The sequence below is a fragment of the Phacochoerus africanus genome, chromosome 9, assembly GCF_016906955.1.
Source record: "Phacochoerus africanus isolate WHEZ1 chromosome 9, ROS_Pafr_v1, whole genome shotgun sequence".
In the NCBI taxonomy this organism is placed as follows: domain Eukaryota; kingdom Metazoa; phylum Chordata; class Mammalia; order Artiodactyla; family Suidae; genus Phacochoerus; species Phacochoerus africanus.
Window position 1 is genome coordinate 102,872,355 of NC_062552.1, and position 22,583 is coordinate 102,894,937.

Below are 22,583 nucleotides of genomic sequence, written 5' to 3' on the forward strand. Positions count from 1 at the left end.
TTCGGGGGCTGGGATCTAGGGTGCCCAGGCCTGCGAACTAGGCCAGGCTTTGGGGAGACCGTCTCAGGCACCAGAAGAACAAAAGCCTGAACAGTGTCCCAGTGTCCCTGGCCTGCGATTCTGGTCCTACTCAGGGACCTCACATTCCTTGTCATTACTTTTTAATCGTTTGCACGCCCAGGAGAGGGGCAGAGCAGGTGTGAGTAGCCCACTTGATAGATGAGAAAGCTGGGGCTCAGAGAGGTTGTAATAGCCACAACCATACACATGCACAAAAGTGGCAGAGCTCAAGCTGGCCCAGGGCCGGTCTGACTCCAGTGGAGGGGTCCTCCTCCCTGGCGACACAGCCCGTACATCTAGCGCACCTGCAATTGCCGCTGCTGGTGGTTTTGCTGAAGCTGCTTAAGACAAAAGGACTTGGAAGTGAAGGTTGTGAGTTTTCCCCTTCTCCTCCACTCTGGGCAGGGTGCCCAGAACTGGGTTCTGCGGAAGGACAGCAGGGAAAATGGAAAGCTAGGATTCCCACCCCACCCCCTGGGACCCAGTGAAGGCGTGTTCAGGATGACTGAGCCCAGGCAGGAGGAGGAGATACCAGGTGGCCGGGCCCTGGCTCCACGCTTCGTGCAGGGGGCGCCTTGGAGCCCTGGTCCAGGCACCTGCGTGGAACATGGGGGTCGGAGGGAACAGGATGCCGTGTGCAAGCCCTTGGGCAGGGCTCACGGAGCTGCAAAGTGAAGGAGCAGGTGGAGCTCTCTCTCCTGTGGGTCTGGAAAGGAAAGCCATAGAGGAGGGAAAGAGGTCGGAGGAATGGGCTCTCTGTCCTAGGCCTTAGGCCCGGGGCCGAGTATCCCAGCTACCTGCCTGCTTATGAATCATCCTTGAGCCCAGGATGACCTGGTCCCTTCTCACTGACTCCCCAGAGCCTGTCACTGAAGGTTTTCATCTTGGCTTGAGCCCCAAATGTCTTTTCCAGTCTGCTCTCCTGCTTCCGTCACCCTTCCCCCACACCCTGCTCCCGCTCAGAGGCCCTCCCTGCGTGGAAACAGGGGACTTATCGAATCACCTTGAAGTTTTTTACAAAATGCACACACCCTCACCCCCAGCTCAGCTAAGAGCTGTTAACTCTGACAAATCAAATGTGCCCTGACCTGTCTGACCCACTTCCTCCTCTCAGCCCAGTTCTTGTCCTCACCCCCATCCTCTATTCAGAGCCTCCCTGTCCTTCAAACTGTGACCTGAATGCCACCTCCTCTGTGAAGCCTTCCCTGGATCCCAGCCAGAGGTTGCCTCCTAGCCTTTAATGCACTTGTCCCATTTGAGTCTGTCTCTTCTGCTAGACAGTGAGTTCATCCTTTCATTTATCAAGTGTTCAATGAGTGCCGGTCACACCCATGCCCTCTGGGGATTCATGGGGAAGGGGCAGCTAGGCAAGTCAATGGAGGATGACGGCAGCTGCAGAAGGGCTCCAGTGACGAAAGTGCAAAGCACTGGGGACACTTGGACAATGGCAGTTAAAGCTGAAAATGGACATAGTTTATGACCAGCAGTTTCACATCTGGCTGTATGTGAAACTCACACATACATGTTTCTAAGGAGACAGTTCCTAGGATATCCAGGGCGGCAGTGTTTGAAACATGAAAAAGAGGTCTTGGAGTTCCCGTCGTGGCTCAGTGGTTAACGAATCCGACTAGGAACCATGAGATTGCGGGTTCGATCCCTGGCCTTGCTCAGTGGGTTAAGGATCCGGCGTTGCCGTGAGGTGTGGTGTTGGTCACAGACATGGCTTGGATCCTATGTTGCCGTGGCTGTGGTATAGGCTGGCAGCTATAGCTCCAGTTCGACCCCTAGCCTGGGAACCTCCATATGCTGCAGCAGCGGCCCTAGAAAAGACAAAAAGACAAAAAAAAAAAGAGGTCTTGACCTCAATCTCCCACAATAGTGGAGTAGACAAGAAAAATGTAATGTTTTGCAACAGTTATAAGATAAATATTTGGGGAATTTTATGGTCTGTAAATTATATCTCAAGAAAGCTGATAAATATGTATGCACACATTCTGTATTCTGAAAAAATTTCAAAAACAATATTGCGAAAAACTGCAGAATAGTACAATAGTACAGTGTACAACAGTACATTTCATTAGTGAACATTTAATTTAAGTAAGAATCACAAAACGATATTACCTGTGCTTTATGGGTAGAAACATGGTGCCGTGTCATGATATCCACCAAGTTTGCGCTCGTGCTGGTCTTTGGAGAGGGAGAGATAAGGGGCTGAGACTGAAAGGGGAAAAGAAGGACTTCTAATTTGTCAATAACACTTCTTTTAACAAAAAAGATCTGAAGCATTTAAAAATGACAGGTCATGTGTTAACATGTGTTCCTTCCATTGGTTCTATGCTTTTAACTTTTTTGTGTCTAAAATGTTTCCCCAAAAAACATAGTCTGGGATGTCAGAGGAAAGGTGCTGACTTTTCCAAGGGAAATCAGAAAAGGTTCCAAGGGGAGGTGGCAGGTGGGTGTTGAAGGAAGGGGGGAGTTGGTGAGTTTCACGGGGTGGGGGGGAGTTGGGAAAAGGAGATGCACCACGTCCAGCGCAGGGAGTATGTGGGCAGGCTCCTGGCACTTTTAAAATTTTGTCCAACTACCCTCCCCCTGCTGCCTTTCTTACGCTGTCCTTGATTCCAGCGCCTCTCTTTCTGGGCTGTGTCTCTAGTAAATAGGCTCCTGGGGGAAAAAAATCATGTGTCATTTAATGGTTTTTAAAGTCCAGATCACCTAAGGGGGTTGGGATAGCAATGAGCCAAATACATAAAATTGAATATTAACATGGAGAAATAGCCACTGACTCAGAGAAAATAAAATTCGTTATGGATATTGTGCTCGACCACATGCAAATCCAGTTGAAAACCAGCTGACACTGATAGTTTTCTGAGAAAATATTCATCATCAGTTTGACCCCAGGAGAACTAGAAAACCCCAACAGATCAGTAATCATGAAGGAAACTGAGTTTTCATAAAATACCACTCCAAAAACATGCATGTTTAAGCAGCTCTTGATTTCTATCAAATCTTCAAAAGAGAGATAATTCCAGTGTAATTTAAACTGCACCAACTGTGCCAGATTATGAAGAAGGAAAGATTCCCAGGTGCTCTATGAAGCCAGCACAACACTGACAAAAACGGCACACAAAAAAAGTGTTACTAAAAATTTCATATGTGAATTTTGGTGCAAAATTCACAAATTAACAGAAACAAATAGAATCACAGGATTTATGTTTAAAAAAATGAGTATACCAGAGTTCACATTGTGGCGCAGCAGAAACAAATCCAACTAGTATCCGTGGAGATGCGCGTTCGATCCCCAGCCTTGCTCAGTGGGTTAAGGATCTGGCATTACTATGAGCTGCGGCGTAGGTCGCAGACGCGGCTCAGACCCCACGTTGCTGTGCGTAGGCCGCCAGCTGCAGCTCTGATTCTACTGCGGGCCTGGGAACCTCCATATGCTGCAAGTACGGGCCTAAAAAAGCAAAAAAAAAAAAATTTTTTTTTAAATGAATATACCCCAAGCAAGTGGGGCTATAATCTAGAGATACAGATTCGACATTAGGAGAACTATTAATATAATTTTAAAAAGTAATAGCTCAAAAGAGATGAAATAGCTATCTAAAATGATAGAATTCATGTCCCTGATTTTAACTTATTTAGTAGGAAATAGATGGCTATTGCTTAACGTTTTATGCAGCTGTGAATATATGTGTATATGCGAGATACATAGAAGGAAAAAGTGGCCACCATTACCTTCATTCTTTGATACTTTTCTAGAAGCACAAGCCAATACACATTTTGAAAATACGAGTTATGAAAGGAGGCCAGTTTATCGATTTAAATTGTAGATAAGGAGTTCCCGTCGTGGCGCAGTGGTTAACGAATCCGACTAGGAACCATGAGGTCGCGGGTTCGGTCCCTGCCCTTGCTCAGTGGGTTAACGATCCGGCGTTGTCGTGAGCTGTGGTGTAGGTTGCAGACGCGGCTCGGATCCCGCGTTGCTGTGGCTCTGGCGTAGGCCGGTGGCTACAGCTCCGATTCGACCCCTAGCCTGGGAACCTCCATATGCCGCGGGAGCGGCCCAAGAAATAGCAACAACAACAACAACAACAATAACAACAACAACAACAAAAAAAGACAAAAAAAATTGTAGATAAGATTGGTCATCTGGAGAAAAAAAAAATCACCAGAGATCCCCTGAAAAATTAGTAGATATAATAAAGGAATATCCTAAGATCACTGCTAATAAATGTTAAGAACAAAAATGTATAGCTTTTCTGTATATAAACTTTAGCCCCTTTGAAAATGGAAGGAAATATAATATCAGTAAAAGTGCTAAAAATAACTAAAGTGAGTCTAACCAGAAGGGGCAAGAACAGCCCTTATGACTACTGCTCACTCCTGGTTCCCAGCACTTAGAACAGAGCCTCACACATAGCTATACATATGTGTCAAGTGGTGGAAGTGGCTCGCAGATCAATGAAACAAAAAATTACACCTAGACAAAGACCCAAGCACATTTACTATGTGGTGGTGATAATAGCAATCACAGAGTAATTCCCGACTGCCAGGTATTGTCCTACAGCCCTCACCTGTAGCCTCACACATGCTCTATCCTGGAGAATATTCTGTGTACACTTGAGAAGAATATGTATTATGGACAGAGTGTTCTGTATATGTCTGTTGGGTCCAATTGGTCTATAGTGTTGACTATATCTAAGTCCTCTGTTTCCTTATTGTTCTTTAGTCTGGTTGTTCTACCTATTATTGAAAGAGGCTTATTGAAATCCACTATTATTGTGTTACTATTTCTCCCTACCTTTTTGTCAACATTTGCTTCATATATTTGGGTGCTTTGTTGTTAGGTGCATATATATTTATAATTGTTATTTTTTTCCTGGGGAATTGACTTTGTATCATTATATAATATCCTCCTCTGTCTCTTGTGCCAGTTTTTGACCTAGTCTATTTTACCTGATATAAATATGGCTACCCCTGGTCTTTTTGCGTAGAGTATCTTTAACCATCCTTTCACTTGCAGCCTATGTGTGTCTTTACAGCTAAGGTGAGTCTCCGGAAGATAGCACATAGTTTCATCTTTCTACATCCTTTCCTGAAACAACCTATTTAATTCTCACGATAACCCCATGCAGATGGAGCTGCTGTTGTTCCCATTTTTTCTAAGTTAGAAACGCTTATTTAATTAGAATGAGAAATGGAGTCATATCAAATAATGTGTTAGAAAGCTAACAAGTACCACAAATATCCTAAAATCCAGAAATAATATGTTTTTCTTAATGAATTGCCTGATAATTTCTACGATGCTTTGTTTCCCTATATTTTGCCTTACATAGTTTGGTTCACCCCATTTTGAGACACAGCAACTGAGGCACAAGAAGGTTAGGTAACTTCTCCTAGATCCAATGAAAGTGGAATTTGAACCAGCACTTGACTCAGAGGTCATGCTCTTTGTTAGCCATCCTGATACATAGTAAAGTTGAGCTTTTAGATCTAGAGGAGAGAGGGCAGGAGGAGGGAAGAAAGTGATTATTCAAACATGACTTTGAGATAGCTATCTAGCTTCTTTGGAAAAGAAATAAAGCCGGGCCTACCACCATCCTAACACCAAGATAAATTCTAGTAAGAAAATTAAAAAGAAAGATTAAAAAGAAAAAAAAAAACCTCATAATGCTAGTAGAAAACACAGGCAAATAATTTTTAGGATTCTCTAGTAGGAAATACTTTGTTGACTACAGAAAAATCTGAAATTTCTGTAAGCAAGAGATGCCATAAACAAAGAAAACAAGAGACAAATGATGATTTGCAATACAGGTGACAAAACGTTAATGGCATTCATTTAACAAAACCTCTTAAAAATCAGTAAGATGAATTAGAAAGAATATAGATCACAGAAAAAAAAAAAAAAAAGGCAAAGGCCAGTCAGTAACCGTGAAAACAGTGCCTACCCTTTCAGATATTTAAAGAATTACACATGGAAACAAGATGCCATCTTCCACTCTCCTATTGGCAAAGTTTAAGGCTTTGATAACTTACAGTGTTGTCCAGGCTGGAACAGCAACAGACCGTCCTGCATGCACGGCTGGGCAGTGCAAACTGGCTCACCTTCTGAGAACAGTTTGGCAATATCTGTAGAATTTTAGATCCAGCTAACTTCCCACCGCTTACCCTTAGGTATTTATCCTATAGCAAACCTCACACGTACCAAAGAGGTGTAATCAAAGGCGTTCATTGCAGCTTGGTGCAGCAAAAACGTAGAATCAACCTAACCATTCAGCAACAAGGCTAGATTCACGTAAATCATAGTGCCTCCTTCAGTGGGGCATTATGAGCTGTTACGGAAATGAAGGATCTGTTGCTTGGTGTGTACAGATGGGTGATGTATATTAACTAAGAAACAAAGATATTGGAGTTCGCATTGTGGCTCTGTGGTTAACGAACCTGACTAGAATCCATGAGGACACAGGTTTGATCCTTGCCCTTGCTCAGTGGGTTAAGGATCCGGTGCTGCCATGAGCTGTGGTATAGGTCGCAGATGCCGCTTGGATCCCTCGTTGCTGTGGCTGTGGGGTAGGCCGGCAGCTGCCGCTCCAATGTGACTCCAAACCTGAGAACCTCCAGATGCCACGGGTGTGGACCTAAAAAATGACAAAAAAAAAAAAAAAAAAGAAAAAAGAAAGAAACAAAGAGGACCAGGACTATATTCCTGGTTGGGTTTAAAATAAAGATACAGGCATAGCTACATATTTGTCAATATTTATGGAAAAATTCTTGCAGAAAACAAATAGGAAACTTGAACTGTTTATGTCCGAGAGTGGATGGAACAGAGATCTGAGATAACAGAAAGACTTTTCATTCTCTATTACTTGGAATGGTTTGATTTTTTTTTTTTCTCCTGTATGTTACTTTCAGAATTCAAAAGTTAAATTTAAAAAGAAACCAATTATACAGGGAGAACACTGCTTAAAACATCTCCTTGAATTTCCTTTTAAAATTCAGTTCTCAATGGGTTCGCCTCTTCTTACAGTCATAATTTTATAACCTCTAAGGGCCCAAGAAATTGTCTCTGATCTGCAGTTTGCTTAGGAGGAAAACGAGACCCAGGCAGGTTCCAAGCGGGGCCCCTGGCTAGTCTGCTGCAGAGACTGGGCCCCTGTGAGGCTGCTTTTACCAGGGGGACTGATGACCCCTCATGCATATGATCAAAGCTTCATCCTTGGACTTGCAGACCCTTTCCCAGCAACTTAGTCCAGGGAATCTTAGTTCATGTGCATCCACGTGGGGAATCTTTAAATTACACGTTCCCAGGCACCTTCCTGGAGATCCTGATTCAATGGGCTAGAATAGGGCCCCTTAACTTGCAAATTAGCAAGACCCTTCCCTACCCCGTGGCCATGGGATATGAAAGTTCCCAGGGCAGGAATCGAACCCGTGCCATCGCAGCAACCCGAGCCACTCTGGTGACAATGCTAGATTCTTAACCCATTGCGCCACAAAGGAATTCCCCCCAAGATGATTCTGAAGTCTTACTAGAAGTCACCTGATGGCTCTGGGCCCCTCTAACCATCCCCCCCCCCCCCCCCCCCCCCCCGCCCAGCTCAGCCCTATAGGCAGTGTCTGTGTATCTAGGCTGAAGCCCTTACTCTACTGAGGGAAAGTGGGGTGCTCCAGCTCCCCAGGGGGGAATAGCTGGGATTCCAGGTGCAGTGTTCCCTCCATGGTCCCCCTCCCTTCGTGTCTCTGCTCAGCTGAGATAAAGGATGGCTTCTTGGCTCACCCACCCCAGAGCTGGGCAGCTGGACATGGCGGGGGGGGCAGACTGGGGATCATGGCTGCGTCCAGCGTGCCCCTCACCCTATCAGAGCTCCCTTGAGGCGGCCCTTGTGGAAGATGCTGTTGAGCATGTTGGACCTGGGAGGGGCCTGGCCTGCTTGGGCTGGGGGAGGAGCCGCAGGGAGGCTAGGGGAGTGGGCTCCATGCCTGCCCTTACTGAGAGTGCTTCTTTGTCCCTGTGCCACAGAGCTTTGGAGGAGCCACTGTTGTGGTCAGGAATTAAGCAGGGACACAGCCGGGACGCTTGAAATCACCTGAGGACTGATTAAGAGAAGGGAGGGCCAGTGACAGCGTATCTGCCTGAGTCCCAGACCTCACCGGCTGCTCCAGGTAGGTGCTCTTGCCATCCTCCCTCCAGCTCCTTCCGCAAGCCCGCAGCCCACGGCTCTCTAGTCAATGATTGAGCTAAGCCCTCCTAAGCCCCCAACCTAACAGAGGAGGCCAGGAAGGGCCCAGATCCCCCTGCAAAGGACCCTGTCTCAAGTGACCCTGGTTCCCGAGACCTGGGAAAGGGGCCATTGGTTAGGATGCCACCAGGCTGAGCTGCTAGCTGGGTCCCAAATGGTTCTTGCCCAGCTAACCCTAGTTCGGGGACAGGCCCAAACCAAGCCAGACACGGCTCTGCTGAGAGTTCCCGGCCTCTTGATGGCTTTTTCCTTGGGAAAAGATGAAGACAGATGGTATCTTCATAGACTATTGCAGTTGGAAGGGCTCTGTGATATAATCCAACCTCAATTTCTTTTAACTTCTCAAGTGTTACTTGTATCAATCATGTCATTTAAAATGTTGTAGCTGAACGTCTCAGAGGAATCGAGTGTAATTGCGTCAGAACTGTCCAGGAAGCCCCTGGGTCTCGGGCAGCCCTTCCTGGGTTCCGCCGCCCCCTCCCCACTGCCCGGCTCAGCCAGCCTCCGCCCCCCGCTCCTTCTCTTTCCTCCCATCTACGCGCTCCCAGAAGCATCCCACTTTGTGAAAGGGATGCCAGTGGCGATCAGGCATCCAAAGCTAGAGGGTCTTCAAGTCAGGCTGGCATCCGAGTGAGGCTTTCTCACCCTATTGAAGTAACTAAGTTAATAAATCAAACCAAGAAAGGATGGGGTAGTTGAGGGAGACGATACCTGTGATAAGATTTCTGGGTTTGAGAGTCTCCGACATCTCTTTTCCATGAAAGAAGAAGTTGTGGCGTGTGGGCTCTTGGCCGAGAACATTTTGCTGTCATCAATAAAAGTGATCCTAGATAGAGTTCTTTTCTGTGCAGATCAAAGTGCTGGATGTTCACACCTCCCTTATATCTTCCTGGTCCGGCCTCATGAAAGCCCTTGAGGTCAAGTCTAAACTGCAGGCCACGTTTCTTCCTTCCCTCCGGCCATGCCCCCTGCCCAGCCCTTGTTGGTCCCTTGCTCCCTGAGCCCAGATCACTGCAAGAGGCAGCATCGAATAATGGTAAAGAAGGCAGGCTTTGGAACCAGGTGGCTTCACTTCCCAGCTTGATAACCTCCTCGCCTTGTAACTTCTCTGTACGTCCGTCTTCGCATCTGTAAACTAGGAATAACAGCATACCGTCGGGTTATAGTGATAATTAAACTTAATATGTAAAGCACTTGAAACCAGCTCTAGCCCTCAGTAGGTGTTAAGACACGTTAGCTCGGATCATTGCAAAAGCCAGTTTCTCCCCCCACCCTACTTCCCTGCCTGACGCACCTCCCTAAAGCACCGCGCCGGCATCTCAATCCCCTGCTCTAGAGTCATCCATGGCTCCCCTTTGCCTGTGTAGTGACTCTCCTCTATCCTATCCTTTAAGGGCCTCCAAGGCAGAAACTCTGTCTTTTTCTTGCACATAATAAGGAATTAGCAATGTGGGCTGAGAGAGGGGTTCCACCCTCAAGGCAGGTGAACTGAGTTCTAGGCTGGGACCTCACATCTGGGGGTTTGATCCAAACTCTTCTGCCTCCCCCTCCATGGCCTGGCCTCAAGCAACCCTCGGTGTTCAGTGCTGCCAGATCTGCCCAGGGATAGGTTGGTTGCCCTTGTATCTGCTGGGGCTGCAAAGGCAGGGAGCCCTGTTTTGGACTGCGGCTCCCATGGTGTGTATCAAAGGGAGGAGAGGACGCCTGGCCGCAGGCCAGAGAGGCAGTGCCTGCGGTCATAACTCACACACTCCATGAGCTCAGGCCGGGTGGCAGACATGACATCATTGTCCTCGTTCATCACTGGGAAGAGGCCCAAACCTCAGCTCCCATAGCTCAGGTCGGAAGCCCGAGACCCGCAGAGACCACCCATGATTGGGCCCCTTGGACAGGACACTCCGCAGGCCCCGCTCCCTCCCTCTCAGCTGCTTCTCTGACACAAGGGACCCAGTGCCATGGAGGAGTGAGCGCTGGGTTGGAGTAGGACCGACCCGTGTTCAAAACAGGCCTCCTCACCTGGCAGGAAGAACTGGGCCATGTCACGTAGCTTCCCTGAGCCTCTGTTTTTCCATCTGTAAAGTGGGAGGATAATGCCCATCTCATAAGGGTCACGGGGGGGCCAACATGGGACAAAATGCCCAGAGCCCCTATACAGTGCCTGCAGTGGTGGGCACCCCTCAATTACCTTTATTGCTGTGAATTCATCAAAGGTGTTCTTTCGGGCAGTTGGGTGGGGCTACCTCAGTCCCGCCAGCCTCTTGCTTCCCTTAACTGAAAATTTCCTCGCCCGGCCTCTATCCCAAGACGAAGGGAAGTGGTGGTGTTTTTGGCGGAGGATGGGGGTGGGGGGAACGGTCCAACTCTTCGCAGACTCCTGGCAAAGGGTGAGAGGTGCAGCAGGAAGAAGCAGAACTCGGTCTGATTGGCTCAGAGGTTTTGCCACTCGGGCACTGCCGAGCCCAGGAAGCCAGGAGCGATGTGATGGGCAGGAAACCGAGCAGACCGTGCCGGCTCATGCGGGGTGGGGGTTTTCTCTTGATTCATCCCACACATGAGTGAATGTGTCAGGACTCAGGCGCTATGCCAGGCACTGGAATATTCAGCCGCAGATAAAGCAGACGTGGATCCTGCCCTCACAGGGCTTTCATACCAATGCGGTGGCGCAGATGCTAAAGGGCGTAAACCGTGGATGAAGCATGTTAGGAGGTGATAAATATGGCAGAAAAGCAAAGAAGGCAAAGGGGCTCAAGAGAGCAGGGAAGCTGAGTTTTTAAATAAGGTCGTCAGGATAGGCCTCTCCAAACAGATGGTCTTTGAGATACCAGTTGTCTGCTCTCCTTGAGAACGCCCGAGAAGTCTGCAGGCTCAGAAGCAGGGCCTTCCAGGAGATCCTGGGCTAGGAGCAAAATCAAGAAGCCTGTCTAGTCTCAGCCCAGATCATGTCGTGCTCTTCCCGCAAAATCTTCAATAGCTGCCTGCTGCCTGCAAGTTAAGTGCAAATCATTCAGCCTGAGATTCAGAACTTCATGCTCCCCAACCTGCCTTATCATCTGACCAGAGCCAGTCTACCTGCCATTTCTGGAATATTCCATTCTATTCTTCCCTTCTCCTCTCATTTGTCTCCTCTGCCTGAACTACCCCAGCCCCCACTGGTTCCTGCCAGCCTGGAAACCCCATTCAGCCCTCTCTGAAGGCTTTGCTGGCCCCTGAGGCTGTCATCTCTCACCAGCCCTATCACCTTGGCTTGTTCCTTTCTCATTGCATAGCCTTTACTCTGCCTTGGGTGTAGGCACTGGTTTAATTGTATGAGCTCTCACCTGACAGCAGACTCTGGAGTTCTTTCACCTCAAGCAGGTGTAGGGCTCAGGGCATATTGGCTGCATCGAGTGTGCCCAAGCTCAAAGGCCCCGAGCAACACTGAGACCAGCTGGAGTGACCCTTTGTCCACTGAGTCAAAGAAGGTCGAAGAGAGAGGCCATCAGGAAAGGAGAGAGGGAACTAAACGTAGGTGAGATTTGCTGGAGAAGCTGCTGAAGGAAGGGGAGCGAGAACTCTCCATGGTATTTTTTCCAGACAGGCAGATGGTCAAAAACACAAAGTTAAATCTCTCGTCTTCCCCAGAAATAGCTACTACTCCCTTGAGCCTCCCAGACCAATGCTTCCTTGTGTCTAACTACAATATCTCTTGCTGCAGCTGGAGCTCATTTCCTCAGTTCCATCCTCTGAATTCAGGTCATATTAGAGTACTCATGGAGCATGGCTCAGAGTGGCTTTCCTTACCCCTCGAACCAAGGGCTAGGAGCGAGGTTGTCATGAGGCTGGCCCCTGGCCTGGGGGCTTGGGCTCTATCTGAGGAAGCCAGGGACCCCTAGAGCCACACACAGACTGCCTGTGGGCCACCCTAAGTCATGGAGGTGGTGCTGGCCACTCACCCCACAGCCTCTCTTCAGGGCTAACCTTCCTCACAGACAACCCTGTAAACAGAGCATCCCCAATCCCCATCTCACTGTGATTCTCAGGCCCCTGCATCCCCTCTCTGGTCCTAGGCCAGGTGAAGCCGTGTGAGCCAGACCAGCAGCCTCTGCCATCTGGCTCGCTTCCATCACTGGGGCAGCTGCGCTCAGCACGCCTCTCTCCAGCTCCTGCCCTGAGGCTGCCAGCCCTGGTGTCCCCAGATCTGCTTCCCCAAGAAGTAGTGCATTTCCAACTGGGGGGAAGCCCGAAGGCGGTCTCTGCCCACCTCCCTCTCCCGCTGCAGACCTTCCTCCTGGAATGTCCCTTCCTGGCCCTCACACGGCCTCTCCTTTTCAGGTTGAGACTCCCAGGATGCTCAAAGCTGGGAACGTGGCTGCTGGAAAGCGGACTGGGCTCAAATCTCCCTTCGGCCACAGTAGTTCCTGTCTTGGGATTATTGTGAGGACTTCCAGAGCTCGGGCTTGCAAAGCCTTAGCACAGTGTCTGGCAATAAGCCTTCAATTAACGTGACTACTGCTGTTCATCCCTTAAGAGCAGCCATGGCTGACACCTCCACCAGGCAGCCTCTCTGGATTGCCCAGGGCTTAGTCGAGGCCTCCTCCTCGGTGCTCCCAGCACTCCTTCAGCAGGCCTTCAGAGTCCACTTAGGCAGACCCATGTGGTTTCTTCGGAGGTCTGCATACCCACTAGAATCTTGTGCCTCGACTATAAGTGAACAAAACCCAGCCCATTATTTTGCTGAATAATTGATTTCGTGAGTGACAGGTGGGTGACTGTAAAAGACAGACTATTAGACTAGGACTGAGCCTGCGGGCCTGACTTTTCCAAGGCCTGTCCTGAAAGACCTGGATGCCCACTGCAAGGCCTGGGGAAGGGGGAAGAGGAACCCTAAATCCTGTTGTACTCTCTACCTCAATGACTCTCAAAATGCAGTCCCAGGTCCGGCAGTGTGAGCATCACCCCGGAGCTTATTTGAGACGCAACTTCTCAGGCTCCACCCCAGCCCTGGTGCATCGGAAACTCTGGGGTGGGCCCAACCATCTGGGGTGTAACAGGCCCTCCAGGTGATGCCAATGCACCAAAGTTTGAGAATCGCTGCTCTGATATTTCCAAGTAACTGATTCATGGGAGGGGGTCTCTCTCTCTCAGGGGTCTCTGCTCTGGTGAAGGCTTCCAAGAAGGTTGTCAGGCTGGTATGGCCCCTGCTCGACTCATGCTCCTAACCTTGAAACCCTTTGGCCTACAAGGCAGGTGCAGTGAGCACATTCTCCTTGCAGGTGGTCCTGGACCAGAGGGCATGCTGCTCCAACCTGGCCTTGAGGCTAGTCCCTCTCCACTGCCCCTGGCCAGCATCCTCTCAAGGCCACCCCTGCAGCAGGGGCCCCAGGGCAGACTCCTGGAATGTTAGGGCTGAAATAGGTCCTAGAGATCACACAAATGCTGGAAAACTCACCGATACATACACACATAAATACACACACGTATCCAATTCAGCGGCACGTACATGAGCACATAACATGCCTGCGCCCCCAAACACACACAAGCGCCCCAAATTCAAATTATCATCACAAACACATTCCCAAGCATACCCAGATACCCCCCCCAACCATATATAGACACACACTCCAAACCCACTGATACACACAAACACAAATGCACAAACCTCATATTCCTTTCCTAGGGCAGCTGACAAATTACCACAAACTGGGTGACTTAACAGGCATTTATTCCCTCGTGGTTCCAGAGGCTGTTAAGTCTGAAATCAGGCTGTTGGCAGGGCCATGCTCCCTCTGCAGGCTGCAGGGAAGAACCCTCCTTGCCTCTCCCAGCTTCCCGTGGTGGTCGCTGGCAACCCCGGGCAGTCCTTGTTGCTGTGTGTCTTCACATGGTTTTGTCCCCTGTGTCTCCACGCAGCCTCATTGCCGGGACTCCAGTCACTGAAGTTAGGGCCCACCTTAATCTGGTGTGACTTTGCTGGGACTAATTATATCTGCAGAGACCCTACTTTTAAATAAGGTTGTATTCTTTGTTTAAATCCAGATATCACTGATAACAGATTCGTTTCAAATGTACGCGGGAATGATTCAATAGTTGTGTGTATTGCAAAACGACCACCACAGTAAGTCCAGTTAACACTCTTTACCACCCAGAGTTACGCAGATAAGGTGGTGTTCTGTGGTTCCAGGTGGACGTGAACTTTGGAGGGACGCAGTTCAACCCAGCAGGTCCACACCTCCCAAACCCACAGTACAGAGACAGACCCACACAGACCCACACAACCCCTTGCAGATGAGACGCCTGAGTCCCTTGATGTCAGAGCTGCCTGTTCCTCCTCCTGGGCCCAGCACACATTGTCGCATCCTATTGTAGCACCTGTCACGTGGTGCTTTTCATCTCAGTTTTGCTCTTTGGGGTTTGGTTTGGTTAAACATGCACATAGTACAAAATCCAAAAGGTAAAAAGGAGAGTATTGTGAAAAGTAAGTCTTCCTCACCCTGCCTCAGCCTCCACCTCATTCTCCTCCCTGTGGAGGGGGGAGGGGGGCAGGGAGCAACCACTGTCAAGAATGTCTTGAGTCTCCTTCCAGAGATGATCCAGACCCAGGCAGGAGCACAGGAGGCAGACTCCCGTCTGCATCTCGCTCTCTTACCTGGACAGAGCCCCTGTTGCTCTGTCCTGATGAATTGCTCTCACCTGACTGTGAGCTCGCTGAGGGCAGATCCGTCTGCTATTTCTCTTTCTTCCCCATATCCTAGTCCAGTGCCCGGCAAAAAGCAGGTGTTCAGTTAAGGCTGGCTCTGTCTGCCCATCAACGAATCATCAACAGCTGGTTGGTCTCCTGGCTGCAGAGCCCTGGGTTCCTGTGCCTCCCCCAGCATGTGGCACTGTCCACCAGAGCCCAGTTGGCAGCAGGCAGAGCTGAGGTGAGATGACACCCCAATAGCATCCCACTTGTTTGCTCCTGCTGCCGGTACCTTCATCCCAGCTGTAGCTGGACTGACTCTGGGGTGGACAGGGGCCTCTGCTGTGGCTGCATCTCCCCAGCCCTCCTCTTGCAGTCCCCTTGGGACTCCTGCAGAGGAATCCATCAGGGAAGAGGCTGCAGAGAAAACGACCCTGCCACCAGCATCTTAGCCTGGAGGTGGGGGCTCTGCGGCTGTGGAGCCGTTTGCCTGGTCTTTGCTAGCTGAAGGCTGAGTCTGGACTTGTAACCATGGAGACGGGAATTACCGCAATAACTCAGGTCCAACAGAAGCCTGCAGCTTCACCAGGTTGTGGAAATGTATTTTTCCCACAGCACTCAGATAAAAGATGTGCCACATTTTTTTTTCTAAATCAGACAGAAATGGATGCATCAGCCTAAGATTTTACCATGCCCTCAATCCACGGAATGAGCAGAGCTCAGGGGGAGATGGAATGGGGCAGCAGCTACCCAGCCCTGTGAGATTGGAGGCAAGGGCAAGGTCAGCCAGCAGCAACCCTCGCTCATCAGAGGAAGGAGGAGCTTAAGGTTAGAGGCTCTTAAGAGTCTCTCCAGCCCAATCACTCTGGGTTTGAGATCATGGGGGCCACATGGGACCCACCCTAGCCCCACTGCCAATCATTCTTTTCTTCCAACAAATAGTTGTAAAGCACTAAGCTGTGCCCAGCACAGCAGAGAAAATAGAGAAAAAAGCCCTGGGCTCTGTCCTCAAGAGGCTTTCCATCCACTGGGAGAGTCAGCTATTTGCTGTGTCATCCTGTTAATACACACCAACGATACTGGGTGTTCACAAGAAAAATAATGCATTGAGCCATGGCTGTGGGCTTGGCACTGCTCCGTTTCATGTGCATTGGTTCATGTAATCCTCACATTCATCCAGTAAGGACCCAATAGATGCTCTTAACATCCTCATTTTACAGTTAAGGAAACTGAGGCACAGGGAGGTTAAGACACTCATCCAAAGACATGGCGCTCTGGTAAATAGCAGGGGCAGGATTTGGACCCAAGGAGTGTAGCTCTGCCTTGGGACCCACACCTAAATGCTACGCTAGAGCTGAGATTAACTAATGGGAGAGAGAATGAGTTATGGGAAGGGGGCGCCTTCCAGGTAGAAGGACTAGCATGGGCAAAGGCCCTGTGGTCCAGGCATTTAGGGACAAACAGGGGCCAGCGGATGGAAGTGAGAAGAGAGTTGGGTGAGATGAAGCTAGAGCCACAGGCAGGCCTGTGGGCCACGCTAAGGAGAGCTACAGAGAGCCCTTCCAGCAGATTCCATCACAACCTGCAGGACAGCTCACCTCACCTGGTCCTGGACAGGTTCCTGAATGCACCAGATTGGGCTCGGTGTCCCTTGCAGTGAGTCCCGCCCCTGCAGTAGCCCTCCTGACGCGCTGTGTACATAGCTCCCTCTTGGCCAAGGCCTTTTTTCATTTCTTCTAGAATGAGGTTGGTTCAGGGAGAAACATCTCATTCTCCTTAGCACCCGCCATGCTTGGAGAACTGAGGACAGGAGAAGTGAGGGCTGTAAGAGTTGAAGGGAAGGTGAGGTCCCCTTACTGAGACCCTGGTGCCGGAGCAGGCTGCCTGGAAGAAGCGGAGTTGAGTGGCCCCACAGTGGAGCATCCTTTTGTGGGGAGGCTCACGAGGCCTTTCCACAAAGGAAAGGAATGGAGGAAGCAGAGATGGGCCACCATGGAGGGAGAGGGGGGTGGTAAGACTAGGGGGCGCTCCTGGGGTCATGGGACCTCCCGCTGGAGCCGGCCAGGAGTCAAGCGCTCAGGTGTCAGAGGAGCAGTGAGCTATGCAGAAGCTCAGGCCTTGGCTTCAGACCTCCACCTGCACCTGCACCTGCCTTACAGCTGCTGGCTGTGTGACCCTGGGCAGGTTCCTCACCCTTTCTGGGCCCCAGCCGTCTCATTGGTAAGATGAAGATAGTCGTCATTCCTGCCTCCACAGGGCTGCGGGGGGGTCAAGTGGGATGAGGATATAAACACTTCTTAACCTGGAAGAAAGTGTGCCCCAGGGCCTCCATCAGCCCCCCGGGAGACCGTCCAGAAGCCAGGCCCTGCCCAGGATGCTTCTATTTCCCATTTGTTCTTTTCCGCATAGGAGTCTAGCTTTAGGCCCCCTCCAAATGTGCCATAAGGGTCTCAGTGGTTGCCATCCGCTGACTGATTGGGGGCGGGGAGGAAGAGAGGGGGAGCAGGGTGTCAGGGCAGGCTGGCCCCCACTTGCTCAAGGGAGAGATGTGCTGGGGAGCCACTGGGTCCCCCTCCCTGATCACCGCCCCTGGGCCTTGACGTTGCAGTCAGCAGGGGACCTCAGTTGCCAGGAGGAGTTATTGATCTGGGGAGGGTGGGTGCCTCTGGCTTCCAGGCTGGCCCCCAGGGGCCTCATGGCCCCCTTGGCCCACAGGGTCCAAGGTCAAACCTTCACCTTCTTGCACCTGGCCAGCCAGGCCCCTGGGGTGGGGGCAGAAGGAGGAGGGGGCCTCAGATTCAGGCCTTGAATCTTGTTTCTGAGCAGGCAGCCCACACAGGAACCACTGGGCCGCATGTCACTCCAAGGGCTTGGCCCCTGTACCTCCACCCTCTGCCCCACTGACAAACTTGAGTGGGAGCTGGTCAAAAATGAAGGCACTGAGGAGGGAAGGAGGAGCATGAGTACAGAAGGCTAAAGGGAAGCTGATCGCACATAGGCCTAGAAATAACAGGCCTTCCTTTTCAAATGTGATTTTTTCTCATTATAAATAATAATACATGCTCATATTCAATAGCTTTTAAAAATTCAGAAAAAAAATGCTTTTAAAGACCAGTGAAAGAATATAGTCCCACTATCCAGAAATAACTGGTCTTTTTTTTTTTTCAAGTATAATTTTGGTTTTTCATTCTTTCTCTCCCTCGCCTTTTAGAATTGAAATCATCTAGTTTAACATCCTTACATCCTGCTGCTTTTACTTCCTGCTTTGCCTTTTCAGCACAAGTAGGGAGTGGCCTCTCCATCTCCTGGTGTCCCCCTGTCACTGCTTAGCTCCCAGGGGCCTGGTGTCCATGACATCCCCATTGCTGCCTCCAGCCCCATTTGGACCTTCTCATGGCTGCGTAGCCGACAAGGAGGCCAGAAGCGAGAAGGCATGGGCCCCGGTGGGGGTTCAGGGCCTGCAGGGTCAGGAGAGGGCCTCCTGTGGGGCCCCATAGGTAAGAGGGGTGAGGGCAAGGCCAGCACGCTCAGCCTCCAGCTGGGTCCAAATGGCTACCATTTCCCCTGCTGTGCTCTGGCTCCCTCTGTCCCCCGCCCCCCTCAGCCTTTCCATTGGTGACGAGTCGCCAGGATGGATGGAGTACAGATGTGGAAGGAGAGCCTGTCTTCCTCTATCCAGAAGGACAGCCCTCCCGGAGCGGGCAGAGCTGCCCTCTCCCTCATCGTGCCCACATAAGTAGTGGAACCAGACCCATAGGTTCCAATCCTGCCTCTGTCTGTCTCCAGCTGTGTGACTTTAGGTCTGTTACTTGACCTCTTTGAGCCTCAGTTTCTCCACCTATAAAATGGGGTAGTGGTACCTACCTTTCAGACAGCTACCTCGTAGCTTGTGAGACGTGAGTGATGCTGAGTGGGATAACGATACAAAGGCACCTGTGTTGTGCCTGGCCCTTCCCCTTCTCAGTTTCTTTTTTAATTTTATGGCTGTGGAGTTCCAGTCATGGCTCAGTGGAAACGAATCCAACTAGGAACCATGAGGTTTCAGGTTCGATCCCTGGCCTTGCTCGGTGGGTTAAGGATCCAGCATTGTCGTGAGCTGTGGTGTAGGCCGAAGACTCCATTTGGATCTGGCGTTGCTATGCTCTGATGTAGCCCGGCAGCTGTAGCTCCAATGACCCCTAGCCTGGGAACCTCCATATGCTGCGGTGCGGCCCTAAAAAGCACACACACACACAAAAAAATTTGTGGCTGCACCCGTGGCATGTGGAAGTTCTTGGGCCAGGGATCAAACCCGCACCTCTGCAGCCACCTGAGCTGCTGCAGTCAGATTCTTAACCACTCCCCTCTCCCCTGTACCATGGTAGAAACTTCCCGCTTCTTCTGAGGGTTCGTGACAGGCTGTGCCCACTTGGGCCTGGAGTTCAGTCTCAGAATTCCCTATCAGCCATTTCTTTTCTTTATTTAGCTTCTGTATTTAGCCCGAGGGTTTTATTCCTCTTTGCTGGGATCGGGGTTCTCTCCCTTGCAGTTGGCATGTAGCAGAGTGATTAGGAGGGGCTAGAGAGTTGGACGTCCTGGGCTCAGGCTCTACTCCTCACGGGCTGCCTGAGCTGGGCGAAGTCACCTAACATCTCTGTGCCCGAGATTCTCTGGGCCCAAGATGGGGTAATGATAATAAGGCTGTTGTTTGTGCAGGAAGCAAAAACCACCCTAGGACCTCTAAGCAAACAGAATTTAAACCAGAGAACCACATGCTCATAAAATCACCAGAAGGGTTAGAACCTGAGTCTTCCAAAAGAACAGAACTGACCCAAAGACAACCTGCTCCTCAGCCACAGGCAGGCTGGGACTGCTGGAGCCAGGAATTCACATCTTCCCTCTACCAGCCGGGACCAGGGAGCCTCTGCAGTCGGCACCGCAATTTCCTCTCACCTCCCCTCCCCAGGAGCCAAAGGCTGGACATTGATCGGACATTGATCTGTTGCAGATAACTCCCTCCCCTCCTCAGCATGGCCTGTTGGCAGAACACGGCCCCAGCAGCAGGAGGTGGCCGCCTCTTCCCTTCTGCCTTATAAATCCATCTCCAGTGCATCAGATTGATGGAACCTGAGCTGTGTTCAGAACCCCAGCTGCAAGGGAGTGTTGTAAATGTAGTTTTCAGCTTTCCAGCTTCTGCAAAACAAGAAGGGGTCTAGAAAGAGGTGGTAATGGATGCCAAAGGCCCTTGACCGTATCCAGCAGGCAGTCTGATAGGTTTGTTAACCCAGATGATGCATTAAGAGACTTGGCACAGTGCCTGGCACATAGAACTCATTCAACGGATGTTATCTGGTGTTCTTATTATTGGACGGGGGTATCAGTGAGCCCTGCCCACAGAACCCTGGCAGAGAGAAGCAGCAGACATGAATTGCTGTCTGGTGCTGTCCGTGGTGCTGACTGTCCTTCTGCTATTAGTGGGCCTGGTGGCAATGGAACTCCAACCCACTTAACTCATGCAGGTGTTACAGGGGTGATTGAGGGGGCTGTCTAGGGGCTTCTGAAGGAAGGCTGACCTCAAACCTAGGAAGAGGATAGCAAAGGCAGCAACCAATATTTGGGGTTCTTATAGTTTACAAAAATGTCTCCATGTATCATCTTTAAGCAATCTTCATTACCACCCTGGTAAAGGCAGGATGGACACAATTATATCCATTTTATAGAAGAGAAAACTGAGCAGCAAGAGGTTAAGTAGCAGTTAGTGAATAAATCTGACCCCAAATCATGTGTTCCCTCCTCTCCATGCTGCGACCTGGGGAACAAGATTTGGTACCCAACGGTGTGCTGGGAGGAGGCAAAAATGAGGGACTCAGATACTCTCTGCCCACTACACGAACATATACAAATCCCCATCATTTTCTTTCCTATCCCAAATGTGGCCCTGGGTAAGGGCCCATCTTTCATTGAGGCCCCTATATGCTGGTCATTGTGGGGGAACTACAATGACATAGGTCCTGCCATTGAGGAGCCCACAGGTTTGTCAGGAAACTGGCCACTCTTGTGCATAGAAAACCAAAAGAGTGCCAGGTGGTGGTTGCCAAGGCCGGCTGTGTAAGGAGGGTGGGGACAAGGTACAGAGCAGGCTGCACACGAGAGGAAGGCTGTGAGCTAGACCCTGGGGCTGTAGGGCTGATGAGACCAAGGTCCCAGCCAAGCCCAGGAAGACGTGGCTCAGACTCCATCAGGGCAGGAGGAGCAGCCCTGAGAGATGCAAGGACAGGACAGAGGGCAGGCATGGTGCCCCATGAAGAAGCGGCCAGACCGATGACCGCTAACAGAGGGAGAAATGCAAGAGTTTGGGGATTCATGTGAAGAGGTGGCGTGGGCCTCTACAGATGTCCAGCCAACTTTCTATAGACTCGGAACAACCTGGGAGGCAGGAGGGGAGGTATCCTTAGAAAGGAATGTGAGGACCAGTCTCATGAGCTGCCGTCTTTATCCACAAGTCTCCTCACCCTCCCTCCTTGTTTAGGGGGAGTCAGAAAACCGTTTGTATCTTCAGGAACTCCTTTTTTAAGAAGCAAATAACCCTAGAAATCTTGAGTTGGTGTTTCTCGTTCCTGGCTGCACATAAGAATTGACTGGACATTCTCATTCCTAAAGTAGAGAGTGGGGTGTGGGCATCTGGATCTATTAAACAGCTTCGAGGTGTTTGCAGTGTCCCCCATCCCCCGGCTGAGGATCACCGATCCAAGGTTGAGAGCACTGAGTGAGGAGCCAGGACGTCCACGTTCTGATCCCACATCTACCACGTTTTCCAGCCTTGGGCAAATCTCTTAGTCTGTTGGTGACCCCGTTTCTTCGTACGTGAAGTTGGGCAAACCATCCTTGGCTTGAGGATATGAGCAGACCCAAGGGAAATTTAGAGCAAGGAAGAGATTACAGACACTTAGGGGAAGAGTCATGGCCAGCTGACGGGGCAGGTAGGGAAAGATTAACCAGAAGCTTTGTTGCAGTAACACCTGCTTCCTCTCCTCCCTGTCCTCCAGAGTAACTAACTGCCCCCTAGTGGTGAGAGTAAGCCTGAGCCACTGAGCTTCTGTGCTGGAAAGGGTGGGGGCGGGAGCAGATCTGAGCGCAAAGCGGGTGGAAGAGGGGCTATGAGGAAAGACCTAGAGAGGAGAGATGCGAGGGAGGAGTGCCCATGGCCAGGAGCTCTGTTTTTGTAAGGTCCAGAACCAAGGGAAATAATCTTCCTTGTTGATAACGAAAATGTGATGAATTATTGAAGAGACTGAGAAGGCCAGATGGCAAAGGGGGTGCAGGGCAGGCGCTGCGGCTTTGTGTACCCTTGAGGGGGAAAGGCTTGGGGGAGGGGATCAGGGTGGCTCCCCACCCACAGCCTCTTCTCTTAGGATGTAACTTAAGGCTGCTGTGATTTCTTCTCCTAATCAAAATGCAAGCCCTGTGGACAGTGCCTAAAGGACTCGTGGGCATGGTGGAGCAGAGTCGGCTCTGGGCAGTGCCAGGAAATGTAGGCTGGGTGGCTGTGGGCTATGTCTCTGGGACACCTGGAATCCTAGCTCCAGCCTGGCTCTCGGAGACCTCCCATCAAAACCCCTTGTCTTATAGACAGGAGGCTCAAG

General features: G+C 50.5%; 1 protein-coding gene across 2 annotated transcripts in view; it reads left to right on the forward strand.

Annotated features, from left to right (window-relative positions):
• The window catches only part of TMEM63C (transmembrane protein 63C), a 70,132-nt gene that overhangs the window by 4,494 nt on the left and 43,055 nt on the right, over positions 1–22,583 (forward strand). For both annotated transcript variants that reach the window (XM_047796544.1, XM_047796546.1), the window contains exon 2: positions 8,084–8,226. The gene's annotated coding sequence lies outside the window, so the exon portion shown is untranslated. The remainder of the gene's footprint in view (positions 1–8,083; positions 8,227–22,583) is intronic.